A 6,785-nucleotide genomic window follows, 5' to 3' on the forward strand; every position below is an offset into this window, starting at 1 on the left:
CACAAAGAGTCGATTATATTTGGGCTTCGCTGGTAGCAAAGATGGTAAAGAATTTGCCTGCAGTGCAGGAGACCCCAATTTGATTCCTGTGTCGGGAAGATACCTGGAGAAGGGAATGACTACCCACTCCAGTATTCTTGCCTGGAGAACTCCATGGACAGAGGAGCCTGGCAGGCTATATAGTCCAGGGGGTTGCAAAGAGCTGGACACGACTGAATGACTCACTCACTTCACTAACACTCAGTTAAAGCAGAAGCCAAAAGGGTACTGATTAAGCCACAGTCCAGTCTGGCATGGTTATTGTCCTATTGAAGTTAGATCTATGCATGGAAATAATATAATTTAATATGTCTCCTATTATGGACCTCTATGTTATTGCCAATCTATTACTATCACAAACAATGCTTTTTCTGTCAACTTAAGAATTCATTCTCCTTTAATCAAAATAATACATTATGATAAACAGTAAGGAGGAAGGAAAGTTATGACCAACATAGATAGCATATTGAAAAGCAGAGACATTACTTTGCCAACAAAGGTCCGTCTAATCAAGGCTATGGTTTTTCCAGTGGTCAGGTATGGATGTGAGAGTTGGACTGTGAAGAAAGCTGAGTGCTGAGGAATTGATGCTTTTGAACTGTGGTGTTGGAGAAGACTCTTGAGAGTCCCTGGGACTGCAAGGAGATCCAACCAGTCCATTCTAAAGGAGATCACTCCTGAGTGTCCTTTGGAAGGAATGATGCTAAAGCTGAAACTCCAGTACTTTGGCCACCTCATGTGAAGAGTTGACTCACTGGAAAAGACTCTGATGCTGGGAGGGATCGGGGGCAGGAGGAGAAGGGGACGACAGAGGATGAGATGGCTGGATGGCATCACTGACTCGATGGACATGAGTTTGAGTGGACTCTGGGAGTTGGTGATGGACAGGGAGACCTGGCGTGCTGCGATTCATGGGAGTTGCAAAGAGTCGGACATGACTGAGCGACTGAACTGAACTGAACTGAGGAATTCACTGCATAGCAAAGGAACTATATTCAATATCTTGTGATAAATTATAATGGAAAAGAATTTTTAAAAATAATATATACATATGTATAACCAAACCGCTTTGTTGTAGACTTAAAACTAAAACAATAGTGTAAATCAACTATAGAAAGTGAAAGTGAAGTCGCTCAGTCGTGTCCGACTCTTAGGGACCCCATGGGCTATAGCCCACCAGGCCCTCCGTCCATGGGATTTTCCAGGTAAGAGTACTGGAGTGGGGTGCCATTGCCTTCTCTGACTACTATACTTCAATATAAAAAGTATTTTTATATTGAAGTATTTTACTAAAGTATTCTCTATTCTCATGTCATGAAAACATCCTCTTAATATCATGTACTTAAAAGTCTTACTGTTTTACTTTTCACATTTAAATCTGTAGTCCACCTAAGATTGACTTTTGTGGATGGCAAGATAGGGGTCAAAAATCTTTTGCTTTCTGTATGGATTCCCAGTTGACCCAGAATCAAGAGCCATTCTCTCCCCATTATTATTAATGCCATCTTTGTCACAGATGAAGGTCCATGTATGCATGGGTCTCATCCTCTTAATGTCAACCTTTCTGTGATCTTATACTTTAGAATCATCTTACATGTTTTCTTTCTTTCTTTTTTTTTAAACAAATCGGTTCCTTTTTCCATTCATCTATTTGATTATCAACATATTTAGACTGGATACTCAATTCTACACTGATGGTGACTTTCACCAAAGTTGCTAGGAATTCTTTTCTCATTTTGTTATTCCTTTTTGTTAAGTGTTCCCTCCCATCTGATTGCTCTCATGATATTTTCATTGTTTGTAATGTTCTATAATTTCAGGATAAAGCTTTTTATTTATTCTGTTTTGGGTATTGTTATACATCATGGATCTGCGGATTCATATTTTTCATCAGTTCTGGAACATTCTTAGCCATTATTGTTAATTTTTTCATAATTTTATTTATTTATTTTTGGCTGTGCTGGGTTTTTGTTGCTGCACAGACTTTTTCTCTAGTTGCTGCGAGTGGGGGCTACTCTCCAGTTGTGGTGTGAGGGCTTCTCATTGTCGTGGCTTCTCTTGTTGCAGAGCATGAGCTCTGGGTGCAAGGGCTTCAGTAGTTGTGGGACACGGCTCAACAGTCGTGGCTTCCAAGCTCTAGAGCACAGGCTCAGCAGTTGGCGCACGGGCGTAGCTGCTCTGCAGCATGTGGGATTTTTCCCAGACCAGGGATCAAACCTGCATTGGCAGGCGAATGCTTTGCCACTGAGCTACCAGGGAAGCCCTCATTATTTTTAAAATATTGCTTTTGCTTCATTGTCTTCACTTTTTCCTTTTGAAACTCTAATTAGATATATGTTAGTCCATTAAATTTTCCATGTGCTGACTTACAATTTCCATCTCCTTATCTCTCTTTACTACCTTCTGGATATATCTTCCATATTTTCTAGTTAAATACTTGTCCAGTTGTTCTAGCATCATTATTGAAAAGAGCAGTTTTTCCCCAACACTACAAAGTCCCATCTTTTTCATAAATCAAGTATCTGTATATCATAATCAAATGTCTGTTTCTGGGACTTGTGTATTTTCTACTGATCTATTTGTGTGTTCTTGTACCAACTCCATATCCCCTCAATTGCTGTGGCTTCATAATGAGTCTTGATACCAAGAAGCAAGTCCTCCCACCTGATTTTCCCCCTTTAAGAGTGTCATAACTATTCTTGGCCCTTTGTTGTCCAAGCAGTTTTAAAAATCAGCTTGTCAAGTTCCACAAAAATAAGGTTGGGGTTTTTATAACAATTTTGCTGCATGTATAGATCTGGGGCAGACAGGTCGTGGGAGAAGACTGCCACAGAGGCAGTCCAGAGCCCAGGCAGTGGCAGGGCCACCTCAGTTCTTGCAGCTTTAATACCCTGACCCCAGCACCACACTACTGCACACCATAGCCTTGCACTAGATTTGGGACAAACACAACAGAGAAAGGGATGCAACCTCGGGTTTCTTCTGGGTGGAACCTGCAGATGCCTACACAGGCGGCACATAGGTTTGCTGTGACCACATGTGCCTCCCTTGCTTTAGCAATCATCTCCTTTGGAGCAAGGCACACAAACAAGGGCAATGGAGTCTGATCAAACTGGGCCCACAGAGCTTCTACTCCAACAGCTGGGGAGCAGATCCCATCCCTAATAGGGCAATGACAGCCACAGAGGAAGCCCCACTTCACATCCAGCACAATCTCTAAACACAACATCAATCACACTTCCTAGCAAGGGACAACAGTCAGCACACTCTGAAGAAAGACATGGTTATTATCTATACCAAAACCAACCTTTACACCAAAAATATTGAAAACACACAGTGTTCACAGGGATGATCTTACATAAAAACACCCCTTTAAGACCACAGTAGATAACTATTCCTCCTAAATTCTGAGAGACTTAGAGTTAAGTAAAATGAAAAAGCAGAGAAACTACTTTTAATCAAAAGAACAAGAGAAATCCCCTGAAAAAAATAATGGAACAGACCTCAATAGCCTATCAGACCCTGAGTTCAAAAAGCAGGCAATAAAAATGCTAAAGAAATTAAGAAAGGTTATTGATAAAAAGGTAGCTCACTGTAACAATGAACTAAAACTATAAAGATGAGTCAATCAAACTATTCAATTGCTGAAATAAAAACCAATCTAGAAGCAATGAATAGCACCATATGACAAAAAAGAACAAATAAGTGATCTGCAAAATAGAATAATGGAAATCATGCTGTTGATAGCAACACGCGGGATCTGTATGATAATATAAAGTGTGCTAACTTAACACTTAATAGGACTTCCCGAAGGAAAAGAGACAGAAAAGCAGGGATTGAAAAGGTATTGGGAGAAATTATGGCTGAGAACTTTCCAATGTAAAGAAGGAAATAGATATTCAAGTACAGGAAACACAGAGAATCCAAAACGATATGAACCCAAACAGATCTGTAGCAAGACACATCATAATTAAAATGGCAAAAGTTAAAGAGAGGATTCTGAAGACAGCAAAAGAAAAATAAAGATTAAGTTATAAGGGAAGTCTCATAAGACTATCAACTGATTTCTCTGCAGAAACTTTGCAAGCCAGAAGGGAGTGGCATGATGTATTCAAAGTCATGAGAGGGAAATACTGTAAACTAAACTATTCTGTCCAGCAAGATTATCATTTAAAATAGAAGGTGAAATTAAAAAAATGTCACAGGTAAGCTAAAACTAAAAGAATTCAGTAATATTAAACCCACCCTAAAAGAAATACTGAAGGGTCTTCTCTAAATAGAAAAGAAGCAAGAATCTGTAGGAAATGGAAAATCATGATAAGAAAGGCAAATGAATAAAAGATTTGAGGATAGTTAAATAAACCAGTACATAGTTTAAAAAACAAACAAAATATTTTTGTAAAAGTGATTATAACTATTACAATAAATAGCAAAAGGATAAGCATGAAGATATAAAGCAAGACATCAAAACTGCAGTGTGGGGAAAGAAGTATAAAAATTAGATTTTTAGAATGTGTTTGAACTTGTATAACTGTCAGTTTAAAGCAAGTGGGTATAATCATGGGTAACATACTTGAAAACTAGGTTAACCACAAATCAAACACATACAACAGATTCACAAAAACCAAAAAACAAGGAACTTAAGCACACTACAAAAGAAAATCATCAAACCACAAAAATAAAAACAAAAAGAAGAAATGAGCAAACTACAAAAACAGAGTTTAAAATGGCAGTACTACATACCTACCAAGAGTTACTTTAAATGACAATGGAATAGGTGCTCTAATCAAATGACATACAGTAGCAGATTGGACTAAAGAAATAAGAATCTACAATATGCCACCAACAAGACTCTCACTTCAGGGTGAAAGACACACACAGAATAAAAATGGGAAAATATGTTTCATGCAAAGCAAATGGAAATTATAAGAAAGCAGAGGTAGCAATACTCAAATCAAACAAAATAGGGTTTAAAACAAAAGTCATAAAGAAAGATAAATAAGGATATTATATAATGATAAATGGATCAATAAAACAAGAGGATATTACACTCATTGACATATATGCATTCAATATAGGAGCACATAAATATATAAAACAAATGCTAACAGGCATAAAGGGAGAAAACAATAGCACACCACCAACATTAATGGACAGATCATCTGGACAAAAAAGTCAAGAAGGCAACAGAAGGCAACAAATGATACAACAGACCAGTTGGACTTAATTAATATCTATGCTGCTGCTGCTAAGTCACTTCAGTCGTGTCCGACTCTGTGTGACCAGATATGGCAGCCCACCAGGCTCCCCCGTCCCTGGGATTCTCCAGGCAAGAACACTGGAGTGGGTTGCCATTTCCTTCTCCAACTAATTAATATCTATAGGACACTATTTCCAGGAGCCGGTGAGGCATTCCACTTGTGACAAAGGTCATGAGGAAGGAGGCTTGGCATACACAAAGGCGGGATCGAGCCTCAGGAGTCCCCCTGGATATTCTCGAGCATCTACCCCCAAAAAACCAGAGTCTGCCTACTTTATTGCTTTGTGCTCTCACCTCTGACTTTACTGGGGGCTGTCCCCCACCACCATCTCGCTCTCTCTGTCAAAGAGTTAATTTACAGCTCCAATTAATAAAGTTCCTGGGCAACTAGGAGTGTTTAAATCCAAACCCCTCAGATAGCTCTCTAACTCGCCTGACAAGTTTACCCGGACTCCTACAGCTATGCATACGATTGTTTACAGTCTCCCAGCCTCGAGAGGCACGGGAAGCTTAAGATATTCAAATAGCTTAGAACTTCTCAGAGAGTTAGAAACTGTCAGAATAAAACTAGTAGAAGATTTCATTGATGAGCCAATGCTTGTTGCCAAGTTTTCACATCCCCTGTATTGTATCCTTGAATATGTATTAATTAATTAATAGTTGGTATGTAGAAAAAATAAGTAGTGGCCTTGGTGTTAGTAACTTTAGACCCTTAAGGTAATAAATTCTTTCCTTTGTTGTAAACCTATTACACAGCTGCCCTATAGGAATGCAATTTTATCTTCAGAAGATGGCGCCAAACCTTAAAATAATTACCCTTAGAGAAAATAAGTCTTTGTTGATAAGTCTTTGTCAAGAGTCATAAAATGTTAATAGGCCTTCTGGCCAGAAGATGATGTAAATCACCTAAACCATTTGTATATGATAAGTTTGCAGGCAAGAAACCCTGGTTTTTGATAAGGATCAAAGACTGCTGACTTTGCATCCCCTATTATCCTCTGTGTGTAACTTAGGGTATATAAGCCCCTGTTGAAAATAAAGCTACAGGCCTTGCTCACCAAAGCTTGGTCTCCCCATGTCATTCTTCCCCTCAATTTCCAGCTGAGTCTCCATCTGGAGCGCAGATATCCTCTGCGACCATTTATTTGCCTGGGCTTCTAAGACCCACTTGAGAAGGTGTCTAAGGTGGGGCACCTTCCGCTATTCGAGAGGGCGCCTGTGGCCTCCATGGTCAGAGCTAACCTGGTGTCACGGGTTATATTGATTTTCCGCGTAAACCAAGCTACTCAGCTTCTTTTCTCCACTGAATTTTCCTACTGAGCTATCCTCATTCTATTACTCTTTATATCTTTGATAAATAAATAAATAAATAGGTCGCCGAAGCCGTCTCTCCTTCGAATACCCTGGATCAGCCGGGGCTGGACCTCGGCACACTATATACCAAAAAAAGTGAAATACACATTCTTTCCAAATGCACATGAAACAG

The sequence above is a fragment of the Bos mutus genome, chromosome 4 (genome assembly GCF_027580195.1).
Source record: "Bos mutus isolate GX-2022 chromosome 4, NWIPB_WYAK_1.1, whole genome shotgun sequence".
NCBI lineage: Eukaryota > Metazoa > Chordata > Mammalia > Artiodactyla > Bovidae > Bos > Bos mutus.